This window comes from Coccinella septempunctata, chromosome 8 (assembly GCF_907165205.1).
Source record: "Coccinella septempunctata chromosome 8, icCocSept1.1, whole genome shotgun sequence".
NCBI classification, from domain to species: Eukaryota; Metazoa; Arthropoda; class Insecta; order Coleoptera; family Coccinellidae; genus Coccinella; species Coccinella septempunctata.
This window is the reverse complement of record NC_058196.1, coordinates 16498829-16524552: the sequence shown is the minus strand read 5'-3', so window position 1 is coordinate 16524552 and position 25724 is coordinate 16498829. Positions and strand designations below refer to the sequence as shown.

At 35.3% G+C, this 25724-nt stretch overlaps 8 non-coding genes across 8 annotated transcripts; 5 read left to right on the top strand and 3 right to left on the bottom strand.

Annotated features, from left to right (window-relative positions):
* The first annotated feature begins 3614 nt into the window (after positions 1–3614).
* On the top strand, positions 3615–3735 carry LOC123319632. Its single transcript, XR_006538586.1, has one exon. It is a non-coding gene; the product is annotated as a U5 spliceosomal RNA (small nuclear RNA).
* An 867-nt stretch (positions 3736–4602) lies between these two features.
* Positions 4603–4793, bottom strand: LOC123319666. The gene has a single exon (XR_006538614.1). It is a non-coding gene; the product is annotated as a U2 spliceosomal RNA (small nuclear RNA).
* Positions 4794–6350: 1557 nt separating this feature from the next.
* Positions 6351–6512, top strand: LOC123319647. Its single transcript, XR_006538600.1, has one exon. It is a non-coding gene; the product is annotated as a U1 spliceosomal RNA (small nuclear RNA).
* A 4839-nt stretch (positions 6513–11351) lies between these two features.
* On the top strand, positions 11352–11472 carry LOC123319631. The gene has a single exon (XR_006538585.1). It is a non-coding gene; the product is annotated as a U5 spliceosomal RNA (small nuclear RNA).
* An 867-nt stretch (positions 11473–12339) lies between these two features.
* On the bottom strand, positions 12340–12530 carry LOC123319665. The gene has a single exon (XR_006538613.1). It is a non-coding gene; the product is annotated as a U2 spliceosomal RNA (small nuclear RNA).
* Positions 12531–14087: 1557 nt separating this feature from the next.
* On the top strand, positions 14088–14249 carry LOC123319646. The gene has a single exon (XR_006538599.1). It is a non-coding gene; the product is annotated as a U1 spliceosomal RNA (small nuclear RNA).
* A 4839-nt stretch (positions 14250–19088) lies between these two features.
* LOC123319630 lies at positions 19089–19209 on the top strand. The gene has a single exon (XR_006538584.1). It is a non-coding gene; the product is annotated as a U5 spliceosomal RNA (small nuclear RNA).
* An 867-nt stretch (positions 19210–20076) lies between these two features.
* LOC123319671 lies at positions 20077–20267 on the bottom strand. The gene has a single exon (XR_006538619.1). It is a non-coding gene; the product is annotated as a U2 spliceosomal RNA (small nuclear RNA).
* Between the last annotated feature and the right edge of the window lie 5457 nt (positions 20268–25724).

Below are 25724 nucleotides of genomic sequence, written 5' to 3'. Positions count from 1 at the left end.
CTTAGAGCCGTCTGACCACAAAACAATTACATATCTATAAAACATGATCAACAGGTGGGGCAAACCAATAATTCCTCTAATTTTGGCCCATCGCTGTGAGGTGGCTTCCGAAGGCATATTTTTGTGACATAATTATCATGAAGACTGAATTTCTTCATAGCAGTAATCAGCAAGAATTGGTTCCATTCCCAAACAGCGATGAATAATTCAAATTTCTATTCTTCTCTTCACAGAAATAAACGAATACACGAACACCGAAATAAACAAATATTTTAGCCCGGTTTATTCAACAGATGGAAACCAGGAATGTGAACTGCGAAATTACAAAGGTTCCGACCCATACTGCTAACATTAAGCAACCCTAAAGATGCCCCGGATGGCCAGTAAACATAACTTGCAATTGCATCGTAAAAATAAAAAATTCTCGATACACTGACAAACTCTTCACTCTCGTTTAGACCATCCTGTGTTGCTTCTTGCCAGAATCGGAGAAATTCAATTTGAATACACAGTGCAGTGACCAGTGAGAAAAAATCTTATTGTTACATATTCGTTCATCTACTCTGCTGGATTAATCAGGTGAGTAAGTATAATTATTTATTTAGGTACTTATTTTTATTTATTCATATTCAAATGGAGTACATGAAAGGACAAAGCAAAAAATATAATATGTTCTCACTGATGGTTAAAGTGGTGCTTAATAAAAAATACAAAGAAAGATAAAACTGTTGTAATAATGGATCTCTAGAATATAGATCGAAACACAGAAGAAAACAATTTTATAACATAACTCGACTATTTTTCATAAAGAGGCTTGACTTGAGGCATCTAATCAGAGGTGAATTTAAGTTATTATTGTAGAGCATCGACTTATATAAAACAAAAATTTATTTCGCGTATGATGGCAAGTTGAAGGTGAACATACCAACAAGTTCGCAGCGGTATGAGATATTAATAATTTTGCATATGAACTTCACATCTCTCATCATTCGTTGATCTGTAGGTAAGGTTCGACAATTTCAAATTCTTCATAATTCGTCAGTTGTTATCAACGCAATTTTGATGAAATTTCCCATTTACATAGGTACCTAATGAGCTGATCTATTGATATAAATATTATAGCATGGGTTCCAAATAACTGATCCTAACCTAATATTAGAATACTTAGTAATCACGTAGGCTGATTTTCCTGTCCTGGAATTTATTTGCTAATTCTTTGATTTTTTTTTGATAGTTTTAGGCGGTATACAATACGATTCTACATTTTAACATTCCCTAGCGTAATGGTAAGGTGGATTGAACACGGACAGAAGCTAACTTATCAGAAAACTTCCCTGCAGAGTCTGATGATTAGTAATAACCCTGTTTGAATTCCTTTCTTGTATCGTCGTAATCGGAAATGGAGCACCTCTTTAATTTTTTGCGACTTGCCACAAAAATTCCCGATTAGAACTAACGAAATACTCAACAGAGTCTTGGTACTTTCTCTAGTCGGATTCTATCAGAAATTTTCAACGACTCCTACAAAGTATCAATTCTGGATAGATGTTTTGAATCGTTTCCACTTCTTATGAGCAATCTTTTTCTCTTTTATTACCTTTATAGTTGAGAAACTTGATCATCCTGGAGAATTCAACGAGCAAAAAATTAATTTCGGTACACGAAGTTTTATCAATAATCTACAGGGTGTTTCGTTTCTAAATGAACATAAGATAACCTGAGCTAGAGCTACCCTAGGCGAGTCCAAAAAAACCCATAATAGACAGGTCTAAATCAATTCCATAACCGAGATACAGGGTGCTTCATGTATTCACCTAAAATTTGAATTTCTCATAACTTTTGAACCAACCAGTATAGTCGGTTGGTTGATATTTGGAATATATGATTCACTTACACAGGTCGATATATTTACATTTAAATTGATAAAAAATTCCAGGTCCGTATTTGAAAAATATGGGACTTCTTCCAGCTGGAATTCAACACCCTGTGAATTAAAATTTTGGAATTTGATCGAGATATTTGAAAAGAGCAAAAAATATCCAATGAGAGGCAAAATTACATATTTATATAAATATTTCCTAGCACTTGTGTTTCTCCGGAACTTTTATAATTTTTCCTAGAAATATGGAATAATAGATTTTCCAATTCCAATACAAATGAAATTTTCGGATTAGAGAAACACTCACCAGATCAAACACAATCATGGTAAATACTTTTCACTGACTTAGTTCCCGATTTTTCGGTTCCATAGGATATCTTGGATCTAACATTATCTACTCGTTCGAAATTTGAGGTGTTCTGAAAATTAAGATAAAAATACTGCAATTGATCAATTAGCCACAGGGTGTATTTAAAGGTGCGAGCCTTTTTTTTTACAGAAGATAGAACTGGTCAAAGTAAAGCGTTTCACCAAAAATGACCTATAAAAAACTCTCAAAATGACAACATTGAAAGAAAATTGAAAATGATTACTGAAATAGATCCTAATACGACCCTAGATCATTTGTTTTCTGAATTATTGCAAAGGAATGGGAAAAAAATTATTTCCTGATGGCTGACTCAACAATATGGTTTCGTTTAGGATATTGGACAGTTCGAGATTAACGTGGAAATGAAAATGGAAACTTAGGATTGTCGAATTTTTCTCATTATTCAGTGACTTACACGATTTTATGAAATGGCTTATTTCGATATCAACTGACAGAAAAAGACTTAGGACGCAAGTATAAAAAAAGAATATTAGTATCCACCAATAATATTCGTCTAAATTATTCACAAATTTTTTCACAATGGGTATCACAATCTTCTTGTTCAATCGCTCCAACAATAGGGTAACAATAATAGCACTTTATCGACATAAGCACAATACAACTATTCTTCCAAGTGACCTGATGCTACTAATCAGATAAACGCGAATGTACTGAACCATTCATTGTCCATCCATAGGTTTATGTTTTGTTTCGTTTTTCCGATACCGTAGTCACCTTCTACAGTCCCGTACTTGAACTTTGATGAAATTTTGTGGAACTTGTAGGGGTTGTAGCTCAGCCATCTTGAATATTTTATATAGAAAAAACGACTTATTTTCGTTAAATCTACCTTCTCTAAAAAAGCCTCACCTTTGAAAACACCCTGCGTACCACCTACCATCGTAAGCAGCGTTATTATTATAATTATTATTATTATCTTGATCCGTCAACGTAGAACCGGCAAAATTGGTATTACTGCCTCCTATTTCAGAGCAACAATAGCAATTACGATGTTATCCTAACGTGCTCGATACAGAAATGATACCAGGAACGAAGAATATCTATAACATAACAATATGTAACACAATAGATGGGTGAAAGTTATTTCATGTGTTACTCAACAGATGGCTTCCGATGTAGCATTACAACTTAATTAGTTTAATTCTGCATTAATTGATATGAAAATATTGATGTTTCCGTTTGAACACGATCCACATATATCAATTCAATGTATCATTCGAGTTTTATGAGCAGAAACATGTGAAATTGAATTTGAACGTTTTTGAATATACCTACCTTTTACCTTTATAGTACTCATCTATACAAACTCAATTAGCATATAGCATTCGATGAGCGGGATATTTCTTACTCTGATCTCTCCTCAGATGCGAATAAATCTTTCGCCTTTTACTAAAGATTTCCGTGGGGAGGGATAACTCAAATGAGTCTATCAACAATTTTTTAAAGCTTCCCTTATGGTGGAGCTAATTTTGTAAATTAATAAAAGTCTTCTCCTCTTAGTAGCTATAAAATTAAGATTAACATGGGTGTATAAAAGACAAAATGAACATTGAGACTTACTTTAAAGATAACTAAAGAGCCCTGTGAATTATTTAAATAAGCATTTTAGGTATATCATCTAAAATAAAATGAGTATATTTTCTCTGTATATAATTTAAATGCCTTATTATAGCCACAGCCGGCAAACTTCATTAAGGGCGTCTGTACAGGTTGTCCCATTAGAAGTTTAAGGTGAAGGTGAACGGATCGTAGGATTATTCTGAAAATTTGGGTACTAGGTTTTGGACTTCTGATCTATCTGTCCATAAAAATATGTTAAATGTTACGATGTTGCCGCTTATAGCAGAAGTGAGAGTATTTTAACATCGAAAATTTTAGGCGCTATTTTATCTTTCGATATATTAATATGAAATTCGAACTATCGAATCTGTATAGTGAATCGATATTATTACAGACCGACAAAAAAATTCACTAAGATGATGTACCTCATTTCTAGCCTTGATAAAGTTAGAACAGGTATCTAACGAAACGTCGGCATTATTTATGCACAACACGATCGATACTTCTAGTTAAAGAGAGATACTAATCACACCGTTTCGATTTTTGTAAAAAAACATTAATATAATTCTACTGTCTGTTGATTGGTATTTATCTACATAATTAAAGTTGCATGAATTCTTCGAGCTGTTTGATACCATATCGATATATGTATTTTTGTAAAAATATCACCTATCACGATATTTCTGAAAAATATCAAACTTCTCTCTTATGAGACACGTGACAACGAGTACGGCCATGCCTAAGCCTAACATCTGATCATATGATTCTTTGTTTGAAGTGGGCCGATCCCGGAGGTACTGCAATACCGGGCCAACCCGCGACGGTGGTGGAGCAAGCCCCTAACCACTGTCAATTTCCAAAAATCAGTTTAATATACTGGCCCCGCATGCGGGGCGTATCAGATATTAAGCTGATAAGAACAGATACTACACTTTGATCTTAGCCATAGGGCCGAGAAGCGATAAAGAAGTATCGTTCTGGACCCTATTTACAGGTATACAAAATGCAGTATCGAGTACAATACATCAGGTATCAGATGAGAAGCCCTCTATCGGTCAACTGATTTAGAAAACGCAGGTCGACAATAACGGCAATGATCGACGTTCTGGAAACTATTCTTGAAGCGTATGATAACGGATACGTCGAATTGTCCTATAAGTCCTATATGGACTTGGGTAAGGCCTTTGATAGTGTCCCACACGGAATACTTCTCTTACAGAAGCTCCAGTATTATTATGGTGTGAGAGAAAAGGCATATGAAATATTTGCATCATACCTAACCTAGCAAAAAGAAATCAGAAGGTCAAATGGAAGGAAATCTCTTCGAATATTGAAGAGAGCCATATCATATTGGGGCCTATTCTGTTCATAGCCTCTGCATAAACGACCTACACGTGAATGTGGTGTCGGACAAAAGCTGCTGTTTTGCAGACGACACTGCAGTACTCAATTAGTCAAAGGACTCCCTATTCATGCGATGACGAACAAATCCTTAAATGACGCTCAGAAGTGGTTTTTCGCAAACGGTTTCACGATAAACATTGAAAAGACACAAAATTTGGTATTTACTACCAAGATACAGACTGATGAATCGCTGTCATACCTGACATACTCCTTTTTCCCTCGGCTGAAACAAGTCCTTTATCGGCGAATTATTTTGCAGTAGACTGTCGACAGCTATATTCCTGATAAGAAAGATTGAACAGATATCGAACATGGAATCTGCTAAACAAACTCATTATTCAGCCTCCTCACTGATAGCTGTCGGAATATCTTCAAAGGGGAGAAAATACTAACCGTAGTATCATCGTTAATTCTCTTCTGCGTGAAATATGTTCATCAAAACGGTTTTGACAAGATCCCCATAAATTTATGACAAATTTAGAATACCACAGCTACACCCGTGGAAAACATAAATTAACTCTTAACTCTACTATGCTACAATAAATAAGACACAACAAGGTCCAAATTATAATGAATTGAAAGGATGCATGCCCTAATATTATTATATGTGACGATGGGGGATCGACTGCCAGGCATATTATCGAACTTTGAAGCTCTCTGATAATACAACAACGATTTTTGCCAAGATGGAAACTATGAGCAATATTTAGTGCGCTCTAGCGGTAAAACGAAAGATGCTAGCGAGTTAATTAGAACTTTAGTTCACGTGAAATTTCATCATTACATAGGGAGGGTAAAGTGAAAGTGAAAATCAAAGTAAATTAATTTATGTTCGTATAAATCAATGAAAATTTGGGTTCTGAATTCAGGTAAGAATCTATGAAAAAGCTAGACTGTCGTCAGGCTTGTTCGTTGAACTATTATTAAAAAGAAAAAATATGTGAAAGGAATCAATAGGAAAGCGACTGACAGGATAGGAAGCTGGGTATTGTAATATAAATATAGTATCGATCTTTGATGTTTCCTTTTTGTCCTAGTAGATGGTGCTGTTCAACATACATATCTCAAAAGAATCTTCCAATGTAATGTAAAACCGGCCAAAACTCTTCCCAACTCATACTTACCTGGCGTAGGGGTTACCATGATCAATAAGGTGGTTCCCCCGGAGTGAGGCCCTTTCATTGCACTTCGATCGGGCTGACCTCTGCGATTATCCCTAATGCGGATAACTCGGGCGCGTAATTTTTGGTAGTCGGGACTGCGTACGCGCTGTCCCGGTATAAGATAATTTAAATATAATATTTTTACATCGACGCATATTTATTCGTATTATAGGTAAGCCTTCATAAACTAAGAGTCTGTGTGTTAACTAAGACGAATTTTCAATACCTTCAGCTTACTGAACGGCCTTAACGCCCACCTCTGATAATTATAACACCATAGATGGCATAAACCGTGGCATTGAGCTGAGTTCAAAAACACCCCGCATATGTGTCTCTTAGGTACTCCGTTTCCGATATACAGCTAGAGGGTTTTCTGAATTTTCCTTTCGCTATAACTCCTGATATTGATCTATTCGACTGAAAATTCATCATCAGGTTAACGTTATTAGTTTCAATAAAACGGGACCTTAAAATTTGACAAAACTCAGGACCGGACTCATTGAGGCTATATTCAAGTCCAAACTAGTGAAAAACATCCTGTATGAAGTTTTTGAATGAATCGCTTTTTATGGACAACGTGGACCTGAAGTAATTAATTATCCGAATTGATTTTCCCCTCATTAGCTCTTTTAGTGAAGTTAATGATTGAAAATTCGAAGAAGTGTTATAAATGCTCTTTCGTACTCTTCTCCATTGACTCCGTTGTTGCATTTATCGAATCTATATGAATATCTATTGGTCTGGTCTTATTACTCTTTGTTATTGAAACATTGATCATATTTATGCACAGAAAAAAAAATATCCATCACTATTTCAGGACCCTTTATTAAGTTGAGTAGAGTTACAAATATTCATAAAGTCTCACAAATTTACTAATAGAGAATATGCAGACAGGTGGATTGGACAGCTAGATCTATACTCGACACCTCTCGGTTTCTTTCTTTCTTTGTGGTTATTTGAAGGCCAAGTTCTATGAAACAGATATCTTTTCTGACAAAGGAAATATTATTAGATTGAATGAATGGTGCTTGCGATAAAATTCGCAAAAATCCTCATGTAATGATACGAACAGTTAGAGCCTCATAAAGGTTATAGAAAGTCGAGAAAATCATATTGAACACCTACTTACATCAGACAACTAGTTTTTTTCCTTCCATATTTGAGTATTACGAGGTGTATTATCGATTGCAAAAAATTTCATCATTGTGTATGACAATTTGGAATGGCCGAATATGTTAAAATTGTTGAATCCATTCAACAGAATATTCGTTGAAGAAGAAATTGCAATATTTGCAATTAAAAATATCTAAATAGGTACATTTTCATGGAGTGCTCTATTCCTTAGAGCCGTCTGACCACAAAACAATTACATATCTATAAAACATGATCAACAGGTGGGGCAAACCAATAATTCCTCTAATTTTGGCCCATCGCTGTGAGGTGGCTTCCGAAGGCATATTTTTGTGACATAATTATCATGAAGACTGAATTTCTTCATAGCAGTAATCAGCAAGAATTGGTTCCATTCCCAAACAGCGATGAATAATTCAAATTTCTATTCTTCTCTTCACAGAAATAAACGAATACACGAACACCGAAATAAACAAATATTTTAGCCCGGTTTATTCAACAGATGGAAACCAGGAATGTGAACTGCGAAATTACAAAGGTTCCGACCCATACTGCTAACATTAAGCAACCCTAAAGATGCCCCGGATGGCCAGTAAACATAACTTGCAATTGCATCGTAAAAATAAAAAATTCTCGATACACTGACAAACTCTTCACTCTCGTTTAGACCATCCTGTGTTGCTTCTTGCCAGAATCGGAGAAATTCAATTTGAATACACAGTGCAGTGACCAGTGAGAAAAAATCTTATTGTTACATATTCGTTCATCTACTCTGCTGGATTAATCAGGTGAGTAAGTATAATTATTTATTTAGGTACTTATTTTTATTTATTCATATTCAAATGGAGTACATGAAAGGACAAAGCAAAAAATATAATATGTTCTCACTGATGGTTAAAGTGGTGCTTAATAAAAAATACAAAGAAAGATAAAACTGTTGTAATAATGGATCTCTAGAATATAGATCGAAACACAGAAGAAAACAATTTTATAACATAACTCGACTATTTTTCATAAAGAGGCTTGACTTGAGGCATCTAATCAGAGGTGAATTTAAGTTATTATTGTAGAGCATCGACTTATATAAAACAAAAATTTATTTCGCGTATGATGGCAAGTTGAAGGTGAACATACCAACAAGTTCGCAGCGGTATGAGATATTAATAATTTTGCATATGAACTTCACATCTCTCATCATTCGTTGATCTGTAGGTAAGGTTCGACAATTTCAAATTCTTCATAATTCGTCAGTTGTTATCAACGCAATTTTGATGAAATTTCCCATTTACATAGGTACCTAATGAGCTGATCTATTGATATAAATATTATAGCATGGGTTCCAAATAACTGATCCTAACCTAATATTAGAATACTTTAGTAATCACGTAGGCTGATTTTCCTGTCCTGGAATTTATTTGCTAATTCTTTGATTTTTTTTTGATAGTTTTAGGCGGTATACAATACGATTCTACATTTTAACATTCCCTAGCGTAATGGTAAGGTGGATTGAACACGGACAGAAGCTAACTTATCAGAAAACTTCCCTGCAGAGTCTGATGATTAGTAATAACCCTGTTTGAATTCCTTTCTTGTATCGTCGTAATCGGAAATGGAGCACCTCTTTAATTTTTTGCGACTTGCCACAAAAATTCCCGATTAGAACTAACGAAATACTCAACAGAGTCTTGGTACTTTCTCTAGTCGGATTCTATCAGAAATTTTCAACGACTCCTACAAAGTATCAATTCTGGATAGATGTTTTGAATCGTTTCCACTTCTTATGAGCAATCTTTTTCTCTTTTATTACCTTTATAGTTGAGAAACTTGATCATCCTGGAGAATTCAACGAGCAAAAAATTAATTTCGGTACACGAAGTTTTATCAATAATCTACAGGGTGTTTCGTTTCTAAATGAACATAAGATAACCTGAGCTAGAGCTACCCTAGGCGAGTCCAAAAAAACCCATAATAGACAGGTCTAATCAATTCCATAACCGAGATACAGGGTGCTTCATGTATTCACCTAAAATTTGAATTTCTCATAACTTTTGAACCAACCAGTATAGTCGGTTGGTTGATATTTGGAATATATGATTCACTTACACAGGTCGATATATTTACATTTAAATTGATAAAAAATTCCAGGTCCGTATTTGAAAAATATGGGACTTCTTCCAGCTGGAATTCAACACCCTGTGAATTAAAATTTTGGAATTTGATCGAGATATTTGAAAAGAGCAAAAAATATCCAATGAGAGGCAAAATTACATATTTATATAAATATTTCCTAGCACTTGTGTTTCTCCGGAACTTTTATAATTTTTCCTAGAAATATGGAATAATAGATTTTCCAATTCCAATACAAATGAAATTTTCGGATTAGAGAAACACTCACCAGATCAAACACAATCATGGTAAATACTTTTCACTGACTTAGTTCCCGATTTTTCGGTTCCATAGGATATCTTGGATCTAACATTATCTACTCGTTCGAAATTTGAGGTGTTCTGAAAATTAAGATAAAAATACTGCAATTGATCAATTAGCCACAGGGTGTATTTAAAGGTGCGAGCCTTTTTTTTTACAGAAGATAGAACTGGTCAAAGTAAAGCGTTTCACCAAAAATGACCTATAAAAAACTCTCAAAATGACAACATTGAAAGAAAATTGAAAATGATTACTGAAATAGATCCTAATACGACCCTAGATCATTTGTTTTCTGAATTATTGCAAAGGAATGGGAAAAAAATTATTTCCTGATGGCTGACTCAACAATATGGTTTCGTTTAGGATATTGGACAGTTCGAGATTAACGTGGAAATGAAAATGGAAACTTAGGATTGTCGAATTTTTCTCATTATTCAGTGACTTACACGATTTTATGAAATGGCTTATTTCGATATCAACTGACAGAAAAAGACTTAGGACGCAAGTATAAAAAAAGAATATTAGTATCCACCAATAATATTCGTCTAAATTATTCACAAATTTTTTCACAATGGGTATCACAATCTTCTTGTTCAATCGCTCCAACAATAGGGTAACAATAATAGCACTTTATCGACATAAGCACAATACAACTATTCTTCCAAGTGACCTGATGCTACTAATCAGATAAACGCGAATGTACTGAACCATTCATTGTCCATCCATAGGTTTATGTTTTGTTTCGTTTTTCCGATACCGTAGTCACCTTCTACAGTCCCGTACTTGAACTTTGATGAAATTTTGTGGAACTTGTAGGGGTTGTAGCTCAGCCATCTTGAATATTTTATATAGAAAAAACGACTTATTTTCGTTAAATCTACCTTCTCTAAAAAAGCCTCACCTTTGAAAACACCCTGCGTACCACCTACCATCGTAAGCAGCGTTATTATTATAATTATTATTATTATCTTGATCCGTCAACGTAGAACCGGCAAAATTGGTATTACTGCCTCCTATTTCAGAGCAACAATAGCAATTACGATGTTATCCTAACGTGCTCGATACAGAAATGATACCAGGAACGAAGAATATCTATAACATAACAATATGTAACACAATAGATGGGTGAAAGTTATTTCATGTGTTACTCAACAGATGGCTTCCGATGTAGCATTACAACTTAATTAGTTTAATTCTGCATTAATTGATATGAAAATATTGATGTTTCCGTTTGAACACGATCCACATATATCAATTCAATGTATCATTCGAGTTTTATGAGCAGAAACATGTGAAATTGAATTTGAACGTTTTTGAATATACCTACCTTTTACCTTTATAGTACTCATCTATACAAACTCAATTAGCATATAGCATTCGATGAGCGGGATATTTCTTACTCTGATCTCTCCTCAGATGCGAATAAATCTTTCGCCTTTTACTAAAGATTTCCGTGGGGAGGGATAACTCAAATGAGTCTATCAACAATTTTTTAAAGCTTCCCTTATGGTGGAGCTAATTTTGTAAATTAATAAAAGTCTTCTCCTCTTAGTAGCTATAAAATTAAGATTAACATGGGTGTATAAAAGACAAAATGAACATTGAGACTTACTTTAAAGATAACTAAAGAGCCCTGTGAATTATTTAAATAAGCATTTTAGGTATATCATCTAAAATAAAATGAGTATATTTTCTCTGTATATAATTTAAATGCCTTATTATAGCCACAGCCGGCAAACTTCATTAAGGGCGTCTGTACAGGTTGTCCCATTAGAAGTTTAAGGTGAAGGTGAACGGATCGTAGGATTATTCTGAAAATTTGGGTACTAGGTTTTGGACTTCTGATCTATCTGTCCATAAAAATATGTTAAATGTTACGATGTTGCCGCTTATAGCAGAAGTGAGAGTATTTTAACATCGAAAATTTTAGGCGCTATTTTATCTTTCGATATATTAATATGAAATTCGAACTATCGAATCTGTATAGTGAATCGATATTATTACAGACCGACAAAAAAATTCACTAAGATGATGTACCTCATTTCTAGCCTTGATAAAGTTAGAACAGGTATCTAACGAAACGTCGGCATTATTTATGCACAACACGATCGATACTTCTAGTTAAAGAGAGATACTAATCACACCGTTTCGATTTTTGTAAAAAAACATTAATATAATTCTACTGTCTGTTGATTGGTATTTATCTACATAATTAAAGTTGCATGAATTCTTCGAGCTGTTTGATACCATATCGATATATGTATTTTTGTAAAAATATCACCTATCACGATATTTCTGAAAAATATCAAACTTCTCTCTTATGAGACACGTGACAACGAGTACGGCCATGCCTAAGCCTAACATCTGATCATATGATTCTTTGTTTGAAGTGGGCCGATCCCGGAGGTACTGCAATACCGGGCCAACCCGCGACGGTGGTGGAGCAAGCCCCTAACCACTGTCAATTTCCAAAAATCAGTTTAATATACTGGCCCCGCATGCGGGGCGTATCAGATATTAAGCTGATAAGAACAGATACTACACTTTGATCTTAGCCATAGGGCCGAGAAGCGATAAAGAAGTATCGTTCTGGACCCTATTTACAGGTATACAAAATGCAGTATCGAGTACAATACATCAGGTATCAGATGAGAAGCCCTCTATCGGTCAACTGATTTAGAAAACGCAGGTCGACAATAACGGCAATGATCGACGTTCTGGAAACTATTCTTGAAGCGTATGATAACGGATACGTCGAATTGTCCTATAAGTCCTATATGGACTTGGGTAAGGCCTTTGATAGTGTCCCACACGGAATACTTCTCTTACAGAAGCTCCAGTATTATTATGGTGTGAGAGAAAAGGCATATGAAATATTTGCATCATACCTAACCTAGCAAAAAGAAATCAGAAGGTCAAATGGAAGGAAATCTCTTCGAATATTGAAGAGAGCCATATCATATTGGGGCCTATTCTGTTCATAGCCTCTGCATAAACGACCTACACGTGAATGTGGTGTCGGACAAAAGCTGCTGTTTTGCAGACGACACTGCAGTACTCAATTAGTCAAAGGACTCCCTATTCATGCGATGACGAACAAATCCTTAAATGACGCTCAGAAGTGGTTTTTCGCAAACGGTTTCACGATAAACATTGAAAAGACACAAAATTTGGTATTTACTACCAAGATACAGACTGATGAATCGCTGTCATACCTGACATACTCCTTTTTCCCTCGGCTGAAACAAGTCCTTTATCGGCGAATTATTTTGCAGTAGACTGTCGACAGCTATATTCCTGATAAGAAAGATTGAACAGATATCGAACATGGAATCTGCTAAACAAACTCATTATTCAGCCTCCTCACTGATAGCTGTCGGAATATCTTCAAAGGGGAGAAAATACTAACCGTAGTATCATCGTTAATTCTCTTCTGCGTGAAATATGTTCATCAAAACGGTTTTGACAAGATCCCCATAAATTTATGACAAATTTAGAATACCACAGCTACACCCGTGGAAAACATAAATTAACTCTTAACTCTACTATGCTACAATAAATAAGACACAACAAGGTCCAAATTATAATGAATTGAAAGGATGCATGCCCTAATATTATTATATGTGACGATGGGGGATCGACTGCCAGGCATATTATCGAACTTTGAAGCTCTCTGATAATACAACAACGATTTTTGCCAAGATGGAAACTATGAGCAATATTTAGTGCGCTCTAGCGGTAAAACGAAAGATGCTAGCGAGTTAATTAGAACTTTAGTTCACGTGAAATTTCATCATTACATAGGGAGGGTAAAGTGAAAGTGAAAATCAAAGTAAATTAATTTATGTTCGTATAAATCAATGAAAATTTGGGTTCTGAATTCAGGTAAGAATCTATGAAAAAGCTAGACTGTCGTCAGGCTTGTTCGTTGAACTATTATTAAAAAGAAAAAATATGTGAAAGGAATCAATAGGAAAGCGACTGACAGGATAGGAAGCTGGGTATTGTAATATAAATATAGTATCGATCTTTGATGTTTCCTTTTTGTCCTAGTAGATGGTGCTGTTCAACATACATATCTCAAAAGAATCTTCCAATGTAATGTAAAACCGGCCAAAACTCTTCCCAACTCATACTTACCTGGCGTAGGGGTTACCATGATCAATAAGGTGGTTCCCCCGGAGTGAGGCCCTTTCATTGCACTTCGATCGGGCTGACCTCTGCGATTATCCCTAATGCGGATAACTCGGGCGCGTAATTTTTGGTAGTCGGGACTGCGTACGCGCTGTCCCGGTATAAGATAATTTAAATATAATATTTTTACATCGACGCATATTTATTCGTATTATAGGTAAGCCTTCATAAACTAAGAGTCTGTGTGTTAACTAAGACGAATTTTCAATACCTTCAGCTTACTGAACGGCCTTAACGCCCACCTCTGATAATTATAACACCATAGATGGCATAAACCGTGGCATTGAGCTGAGTTCAAAAACACCCCGCATATGTGTCTCTTAGGTACTCCGTTTCCGATATACAGCTAGAGGGTTTTCTGAATTTTCCTTTCGCTATAACTCCTGATATTGATCTATTCGACTGAAAATTCATCATCAGGTTAACGTTATTAGTTTCAATAAAACGGGACCTTAAAATTTGACAAAACTCAGGACCGGACTCATTGAGGCTATATTCAAGTCCAAACTAGTGAAAAACATCCTGTATGAAGTTTTTGAATGAATCGCTTTTTATGGACAACGTGGACCTGAAGTAATTAATTATCCGAATTGATTTTCCCCTCATTAGCTCTTTTAGTGAAGTTAATGATTGAAAATTCGAAGAAGTGTTATAAATGCTCTTTCGTACTCTTCTCCATTGACTCCGTTGTTGCATTTATCGAATCTATATGAATATCTATTGGTCTGGTCTTATTACTCTTTGTTATTGAAACATTGATCATATTTATGCACAGAAAAAAAAATATCCATCACTATTTCAGGACCCTTTATTAAGTTGAGTAGAGTTACAAATATTCATAAAGTCTCACAAATTTACTAATAGAGAATATGCAGACAGGTGGATTGGACAGCTAGATCTATACTCGACACCTCTCGGTTTCTTTCTTTCTTTGTGGTTATTTGAAGGCCAAGTTCTATGAAACAGATATCTTTTCTGACAAAGGAAATATTATTAGATTGAATGAATGGTGCTTGCGATAAAATTCGCAAAAATCCTCATGTAATGATACGAACAGTTAGAGCCTCATAAAGGTTATAGAAAGTCGAGAAAATCATATTGAACACCTACTTACATCAGACAACTAGTTTTTTTCCTTCCATATTTGAGTATTACGAGGTGTATTATCGATTGCAAAAAATTTCATCATTGTGTATGACAATTTGGAATGGCCGAATATGTTAAAATTGTTGAATCCATTCAACAGAATATTCGTTGAAGAAGAAATTGCAATATTTGCAATTAAAAATATCTAAATAGGTACATTTTCATGGAGTGCTCTATTCCTTAGAGCCGTCTGACCACAAAACAATTACATATCTATAAAACATGATCAACAGGTGGGGCAAACCAATAATTCCTCTAATTTTGGCCCATCGCTGTGAGGTGGCTTCCGAAGGCATATTTTTGTGACATAATTATCATGAAGACTGAATTTCTTCATAGCAGTAATCAGCAAGAATTGGTTCCATTCCCAAACAGCGATGAATAATTCAAATTTCTATTCTTCTCTTCACAGAAATAAACGAATACACGAACACCGAAATAAACAAATATTTTAGCCCGGTTTATTCAACAGATGGAAACCAGGAATGTGAACTGCGAAATTACAAAGGTTCCGACCCATACTGCTAACATTAAGCAACCCTAAAGATGCCCCGGATGGCCAGTAAACATAACTTGCAATTGCATCGTAAAAATAAAAAATTCTCGATACACTGACAAACTCTTCACTCTCGTTTAGACCATCCTGTGTTGCTTCTTGCCAGAATCGGAGAAATTCAATTTGAATACACAGTGCAGTGACCAGTGAGAAAAAATCTTATTGTTACATATTCGTTCATCTACTCTGCTGGATTAATCAGGTGAGTAAGTATAATTATTTATTTAGGTACTTATTTTTATTTATTCATATTCAAATGGAGTACATGAAAGGACAAAGCAAAAAATACAATATGTTCTCACTGATGGTTAAAGTGGTGCTTAATAAAAAATACAAAGAAAGATAAAACTGTTGTAATAATGGATCTCTAGAATATAGATCGAAACACAGAAGAAAACAATTTTATAACATAACTCGACTATTTTTCATAAAGAGGCTTGACTTGAGGCATCTAATCAGAGGTGAATTTAAGTTATTATTGTAGAGCATCGACTTATATAAAACAAAAATTTATTTCGCGTATGATGGCAAGTTGAAGGTGAACATACCAACAAGTTCGCAGCGGTATGAGATATTAATAATTTTGCATATGAACTTCACATCTCTCATCATTCGTTGATCTGTAGGTAAGGTTCGACAATTTCAAATTCTTCATAATTCGTCAGTTGTTATCAACGCAATTTTGATGAAATTTCCCATTTACATAGGTACCTAATGAGCTGATCTATTGATATAAATATTATAGCATGGGTTCCAAATAACTGATCCTAACCTAATATTAGAATACTTTAGTAATCACGTAGGCTGATTTTCCTGTCCTGGAATTTATTTGCTAATTCTTTGATTTTTTTTTGATAGTTTTAGGCGGTATACAATACGATTCTACATTTTAACATTCCCTAGCGTAATGGTAAGGTGGATTGAACACGGACAGAAGCTAACTTATCAGAAAACTTCCCTGCAGAGTCTGATGATTAGTAATAACCCTGTTTGAATTCCTTTCTTGTATCGTCGTAATCGGAAATGGAGCACCTCTTTAATTTTTTGCGACTTGCCACAAAAATTCCCGATTAGAACTAACGAAATACTCAACAGAGTCTTGGTACTTTCTCTAGTCGGATTCTATCAGAAATTTTCAACGACTCCTACAAAGTATCAATTCTGGATAGATGTTTTGAATCGTTTCCACTTCTTATGAGCAATCTTTTTCTCTTTTATTACCTTTATAGTTGAGAAACTTGATCATCCTGGAGAATTCAACGAGCAAAAAATTAATTTCGGTACACGAAGTTTTATCAATAATCTACAGGGTGTTTCGTTTCTAAATGAACATAAGATAACCTGAGCTAGAGCTACCCTAGGCGAGTCCAAAAAAACCCATAATAGACAGGTCTAATCAATTCCATAACCGAGATACAGGGTGCTTCATGTATTCACCTAAAATTTGAATTTCTCATAACTTTTGAACCAACCAGTATAGTCGGTTGGTTGATATTTGGAATATATGATTCACTTACACAGGTCGATATATTTACATTTAAATTGATAAAAAATTCCAGGTCCGTATTTGAAAAATATGGGACTTCTTCCAGCTGGAATTCAACACCCTGTGAATTAAAATTTTGGAATTTGATCGAGATATTTGAAAAGAGCAAAAAATATCCAATGAGAGGCAAAATTACATATTTATATAAATATTTCCTAGCACTTGTGTTTCTCCGGAACTTTTATAATTTTTCCTAGAAATATGGAATAATAGATTTTCCAATTCCAATACAAATGAAATTTTCGGATTAGAGAAACACTCACCAGATCAAACACAATCATGGTAAATACTTTTCACTGACTTAGTTCCCGATTTTTCGGTTCCATAGGATATCTTGGATCTAACATTATCTACTCGTTCGAAATTTGAGGTGTTCTGAAAATTAAGATAAAAATACTGCAATTGATCAATTAGCCACAGGGTGTATTTAAAGGTGCGAGCCTTTTTTTTTACAGAAGATAGAACTGGTCAAAGTAAAGCGTTTCACCAAAAATGACCTATAAAAAACTCTCAAAATGACAACATTGAAAGAAAATTGAAAATGATTACTGAAATAGATCCTAATACGACCCTAGATCATTTGTTTTCTGAATTATTGCAAAGGAATGGGAAAAAAATTATTTCCTGATGGCTGACTCAACAATATGGTTTCGTTTAGGATATTGGACAGTTCGAGATTAACGTGGAAATGAAAATGGAAACTTAGGATTGTCGAATTTTTCTCATTATTCAGTGACTTACACGATTTTATGAAATGGCTTATTTCGATATCAACTGACAGAAAAAGACTTAGGACGCAAGTATAAAAAAAGAATATTAGTATCCACCAATAATATTCGTCTAAATTATTCACAAATTTTTTCACAATGGGTATCACAATCTTCTTGTTCAATCGCTCCAACAATAGGGTAACAATAATAGCACTTTATCGACATAAGCACAATACAACTATTCTTCCAAGTGACCTGATGCTACTAATCAGATAAACGCGAATGTACTGAACCATTCATTGTCCATCCATAGGTTTATGTTTTGTTTCGTTTTTCCGATACCGTAGTCACCTTCTACAGTCCCGTACTTGAACTTTGATGAAATTTTGTGGAACTTGTAGGGGTTGTAGCTCAGCCATCTTGAATATTTTATATAGAAAAAACGACTTATTTTCGTTAAATCTACCTTCTCTAAAAAAGCCTCACCTTTGAAAACACCCTGCGTACCACCTACCATCGTAAGCAGCGTTATTATTATAATTATTATTATTATCTTGATCCGTCAACGTAGAACCGGCAAAATTGGTATTACTGCCTCCTATTTCAGAGCAACAATAGCAATTACGATGTTATCCTAACGTGCTCGATACAGAAATGATACCAGGAACGAAGAATATCTATAACATAACAATATGTAACACAATAGATGGGTGAAAGTTATTTCATGTGTTACTCAACAGATGGCTTCCGATGTAGCATTACAACTTAATTAGTTTAATTCTGCATTAATTGATATGAAAATATTGATGTTTCCGTTTGAACACGATCCACATATATCAATTCAATGTATCATTCGAGTTTTATGAGCAGAAACATGTGAAATTGAATTTGAACGTTTTTGAATATACCTACCTTTTACCTTTATAGTACTCATCTATACAAACTCAATTAGCATATAGCATTCGATGAGCGGGATATTTCTTACTCTGATCTCTCCTCAGATGCGAATAAATCTTTCGCCTTTTACTAAAGATTTCCGTGGGGAGGGATAACTCAAATGAGTCTATCAACAATTTTTTAAAGCTTCCCTTATGGTGGAGCTAATTTTGTAAATTAATAAAAGTCTTCTCCTCTTAGTAGCTATAAAATTAAGATTAACATGGGTGTATAAAAGACAAAATGAACATTGAGACTTACTTTAAAGATAACTAAAGAGCCCTGTGAATTATTTAAATAAGCATTTTAGGTATATCATCTAAAATAAAATGAGTATATTTTCTCTGTATATAATTTAAATGCCTTATTATAGCCACAGCCGGCAAACTTCATTAAGGGCGTCTGTAAAGGTTGTCCCATTAGAAGTTTAAGGTGAAGGTGAACGGATCGTAGGATTATTCTGAAAATTTGGGTACTAGGTTTTGGACTTCTGATCTATCTGTCCATAAAAATATGTTAAATGTTACGATGTTGCCGCTTATAGCAGAAGTGAGAGTATTTTAACATCGAAAATTTTAGGCGCTATTTTATCTTTCGATATATTAATATGAAATTCGAACTATCGAATCTGTATAGTGAATCGATATTATTACAGACCGACAAAAAAATTCACTAAGATGATGTACCTCATTTCTAGCCTTGATAAAGTTAGAACAGGTATCTAACGAAACGTCGGCATTATTTATGCACAACACGATCGATACTTCTAGTTAAAGAGAGATACTAATCACACCGTTTCGATTTTTGTAAAAAAACATTAATATAATTCTACTGTCTGTTGATTGGTATTTATCTACATAATTAAAGTTGCATGAATTCTTCGAGCTGTTTGATACCATATCGATATATGTATTTTTGTAAAAATATCACCTATCACGATATTTCTGAAAAATATCAAACTTCTCTCTTATGAGACACGTGACAACGAGTACGGCCATGCCTAAGCCTAACATCTGATCATATGATTCTTTGTTCGAAGTGGGCCGATCCCGGAGGTACTGCAATACCGGGCCAACCCGCGACGGTGGTGGAGCAAGCCCCTAACCACTGTCAATTTCCAAAAATCAGTTTAATATACTGGCCCCGCATGCGGGGCGTATCAGATATTAAGCTGATAAGAACAGATACTACACTTTGATCTTAGCCATAGGGCCGAGAAGCGATAAAGAAGTATCGTTCTGGACCCTATTTACAGGTATACAAAATGCAGTATCGAGTACAATACATCAGGTATCAGATGAGAAGCCCTCTATCGGTCAACTGATTTAGAAAACGCAGGTCGACAATAACGGCAATGATCGACGTTCTGGAAACTATTCTTGAAGCGTATGATAACGGATACGTCGAATTGTCCTATAAGTCCTATATGGACTTGGGTAAGGCCTTTGATAGTGTCCCACACGGAATACTTCTCTTACAGAAGCTCCAGTATTATTATGGTGTGAGAGAAAAGGCATATGAAATATTTGCATCATACCTAACCTAGCAAAAAGAAATCAGAAGGTCAAATGGAAGGAAATCTCTTCGAATATTGAAGAGAGCCATATCATATTGGGGCCTATTCTGTTCATAGCCTCTGCATAAACGACCTACACGTGAATGTGGTGTCGGACAAAAGCTGCTGTTTTGCAGACGACACTGCAGTACTCAATTAGTCAAAGGACTCCCTATTCATGCGATGACGAACAAATCCTTAAATGACGCTCAGAAGTGGTTTTTCGCAAACGGTTTCACGATAAACATTGAAAAGACACAAAATTTGGTATTTACTACCAAGATACAGACTGATGAATCGCTGTCATACCTGACATACTCCTTTTTCCCTCGGCTGAAACAAGTCCTTTATCGGCGAATTATTTTGCAGTAGACTGTCGACAGCTATATTCCTGATAAGAAAGATTGAACAGATATCGAACATGGAATCTGCTAAACAAACTCATTATTCAGCCTCCTCACTGATAGCTGTCGGAATATCTTCAAAGGGGAGAAAATACTAACCGTAGTATCATCGTTAATTCTCTTCTGCGTGAAATATGTTCATCAAAACGGTTTTGACAAGATCCCCATAAATTTATGACAAATTTAGAATACCACAGCTACACCCGTGGAAAACATAAATTAACTCTTAACTCTACTATGCTACAATAAATAAGACACAACAAGGTCCAAATTATAATGAATTGAAAGGATGCATGCCCTAATATTATTATATGTGACGATGGGGGATCGACTGCCAGGCATATTATCGAACTTTGAAGCTCTCTGATAATACAACAACGATTTTTGCCAAGATGGAAACTATGAGCAATATTTAGTGCGCTCTAGCGGTAAAACGAAAGATGCTAGCGAGTTAATTAGAACTTTAGTTCACGTGAAATTTCATCATTACATAGGGAGGGTAAAGTGAAAGTGAAAATCAAAGTAAATTAATTTATGTTCGTATAAATCAATGAAAATTTGGGTTCTGAATTCAGGTAAGAATCTATGAAAAAGCTAGACTGTCGTCAGGCTTGTTCGTTGAACTATTATTAAAAAGAAAAAATATGTGAAAGGAATCAATAGGAAAGCGACTGACAGGATAGGAAGCTGGGTATTGTAATATAAATATAGTATCGATCTTTGATGTTTCCTTTTTGTCCTAGTAGATGGTGCTGTTCAACATACATATCTCAAAAGAATCTTCCAATGTAATGTAAAACCGGCCAAAACTCTTCCCAACTCATACTTACCTGGCGTAGGGGTTACCATGATCAATAAGTTTTGAAGTTGAGTTTGTGTTATATGATTTGAAATCCAAAATTTGTGAAAAAAGACACTTAACTTATCCAAAGTGAGTTTTCGTGACCGTGAGAAAGTGATTAGTGACATAAAAGGGACTGTCAACATCTCCAAAATGGGGACACCGCAGTCTCCAGGTGAAGTTACCAAGCGGAAAAAAATACGATTAATGGATACAGACAATCTAATCTACACCCACCCAGGAACCATTAACAAAACGTCGCCCATGGACACTGAATCAACAACCATAAAACTGAAAAACAGATTTGAAAACCTACATGAAGTGCGAGAAGAACAGGAACAAACAATAACGACAACTAAAAAAACAAAAATACCACCAATTGTGGTCCACGGTGTTTTCGATTCGCACATTGGAACAGTGAAGGTGATCCGAAGGGTACTGGAAGACGCCAAAGTCCTTATAAAATATACTAAGGATACATCGACCGTATTAGTTGAATCAGAAGAAGACTTCAACAAAGTAAAAAAATACTTCACCCTTGAGGGAGTTAAATTCCACACCTATACGAAGAAAACGGAAAAAACACATGCGTTTGTTTTGCACGGATTGAGTTCTGATGTAGACATTGATGAGCTCAAACAGGAGATTGCTGAGCTGAACATAAATGTTAAAAACATTTACAAAATGAAGGGCACAAGATATCCATCATACCTGGTAATAACAGATAACAAGGTCACATTGAGAAACCTCCAGAAAGACGTGAAGACATTATACTTCACTGTAATTTCCTGGTCAAGGCACTATTCCTCAAGGAGGATGATCCAGTGCAGGAGGTGTCAAAAATGGGGGCACGCCACCTCCAACTGCTATGGATCAACAAATTGTCTGAAATGCGCCGGAGAGCATCTAACTATGGACTGCAAAAAAGAAAAAACGCAAGCGCCAAAATGCGTAAATTGCGAAGGGAGCCATCCGGCGAATAGCACCGAATGCCAGGAATACATCCGGATCATAGAAAAAAAAAATAAAAATAATAACCGGCGGAACCAGGACTTCAGAAAATCCTCGGAGCCACCAAAAAAGCATACTGCTGCCCCGATTCCAGAAAAAAACTACTGGGAGGAGAGGAAGAAGACAAGAGAAACAGAGGAAACTCAACAAAAACACCAAATCCCCGAACAACAGGTTGGTTTAGGCATATTTAACGATATTAAAAAAGAATTTGACACACTAAAACAACATATCGATGTCAGACTTTTTTTCAAAAAACTGAAAGCCTTCAATCAGCAACTAGCAACCTGCAAAAACGAAGCGGAAAAATTCTATGCTTTTTTCAACTACATCGATGAGTCATAATGATTCCCTACTCAACAAAAATCAATCTAGCTACCTGGAACGCTGACGGTATTCGAAACAAAAAACTTGAAATTTCTTATTTTCTGAATAAACATTCCATCCACATATTTCTTATTAACGAAACAAAATTAAAACCTTCCGACAATTTTCAAATAGAGGGCTTCCACGTAGTTAGAAAGGATCGCTTATATAATAAAGGTGGGGGCGTAGCAATTCTTGTGAGTCATGCAGTGCCATTTAAAATCTTACCTGAAACGCAATGCTCCATAGAAAACGTCGGGATAGAAATTGCAAACGGTCCAAAAATTATGTCGATCTATAATAAACCCTCCAATAAATTCAGAGAAAGTTGCCTAGAGAACCTACTCTCAACCAACAACACCCTAATTGCTGGGGACTTCAACGCCCGCTTTAATAGTCATGCTAACAATGCCAACGGCCGAACCCTCCTAAAATTTTTGGAAAAGAATGACGAATGTACCCTTCACCAGTCGTCTAGTCCCACTCACTTTCCCTACAATAACACCACCCCTACAACAATAGATCTTTTGCTAGCTAAATCCTACCCCAACATTAGTGACCTTCAGTCTTTACCCGAACTTCCCTCAAACCACAATGTAGTAATATTCAACATACGAGGAAACTTCAGAGACAAAACGACGAAGAAAATCTACGATTATTCGACCACAGATTGGAAAGAATATCGTAGAATTCTGAACAGTAAAATCGTCATTAATAACCACATAGATTCAGTTGAAGTCTTAGAGCAGGAATTATCAAAATTCTCGGAAACTCTCATTTACGCAAGGAACAGAACGACTAAAATCAAATCAATACATCCCTATACAGAATCACTACCTGCTGAAATAATTAATTTGATTAAATCTAGAAACAGATTACGTAAGCACTGGCAAAATTTTCGTGATCCTCAAGATAAAATAAACTCCGACATTCTCAATGCAAAAATCAAAAATGAAATAAAAATTTTTAAAAATCAAAAATGGGAGAATACTTTGAGAAACTTGAAACCAGCAGACGGTTCCTTGTGGAAAATGACGAAGCTCCTGAGAAAAACCCCCAATGATATTCCTACTCTTACCCATAATTCAACTGACTATGTTACAGACGAACAAAAAGCTGAATTACTGGCCAGCACCTTTGAAAAAATTCATGACATAGGTCAGATGGACAGTGATTCAGATCGTACTATCATGTCAACAGTCTCTGAATTCCTGAGTCTAACATCCGACAGAAATGAAACTAATAAATACCTCACTAACCCCACGGAAATAAAAAATCTGATCAGAACACTCCGTCCCAACAAAGCCCCGGGACTAGACGAAATCGACAACAAATTGATCAAGAACTTATCAAAAAAATCCATCGTGCAGTTGACATATATCATTAACTCTATGATCCAACTTAACCATTGGCCTAATTCTTGGAAAACAGCACTAATCATACCAATTGCTAAAAACGGCAAGGAAAAACACCTTTCAACCAACTATAGACCGATCAGTTTGTTGTCGACCGTTAGCAAATTAACAGAGAAGGTTATATTAAGAATCCTAACCCAAACTTTAAAAAAATCATCATTTGATGACCCATTTCAATTCGGATTCAAAGAGAAACACAGCTCTACCCACCAACTTACTAGAATAATAACAGATACAATCAAAGCTTTCAATAAAAATCAAACAACTGCAATGCTACTGCTCGATATTGAAAAAGCATTCGACAGAGTTTGGATACAAGGCTTGCTTTACAAAATGATTAAATTGAAACTACCACCTTTCATAATAAAATTAATCAGTTCATACCTTTCAAACAGAAAATTCATGGTAAAACTTAATAGTTCCTTCTCTGAACAAAAAACAATTAAAGCGGGCGTACCACAAGGTTCGGTACTCGGACCTAAACTTTTCAATATTTATATTCATGATATCCCTAACTTTCCCAACACAAAAAAAGCCTTATTTGCGGACGATACTGCGATATATGCCCATTCTTTTAGCGCCACTGTAGCAACTAAACTACTCCAATATTACGTGAACATCCTCATGAATTATTACAAAACCTGGAAAATTCGTGTAAATGAAAAAAAAACGGAAATGATAATATTCAGCCGAAAAATAAATGACACGAAAATACCATTCCCACTCAAAATAAACAACCAAGCAGTCACCCAAAAGCACACAGTGAAATACCTGGGAATGGAGCTAGATTCTAGGCTGAATTTCAAAAAACATATAGAAAAAAGAATGGGAAAAGCATATGCCGCAAAAAAAATCCTTCATCCCCTGTTGCGCAAAAACAGTAATTTAAATTTTCAAAACAAAAAACTTATATATACAACCCTTATCCGACCATTAATAACATACGCCGCACCAGCGTGGTGCCACTTGAAACCTCGACCCATGAGCCCGCTACAAACATTTCAAAACAAAATACTCAGACAAATTTTGAATAAAAATATTCTCACAAGAATCTCTGAACTGCATGACTCATCAGAAATCGAAATGGTT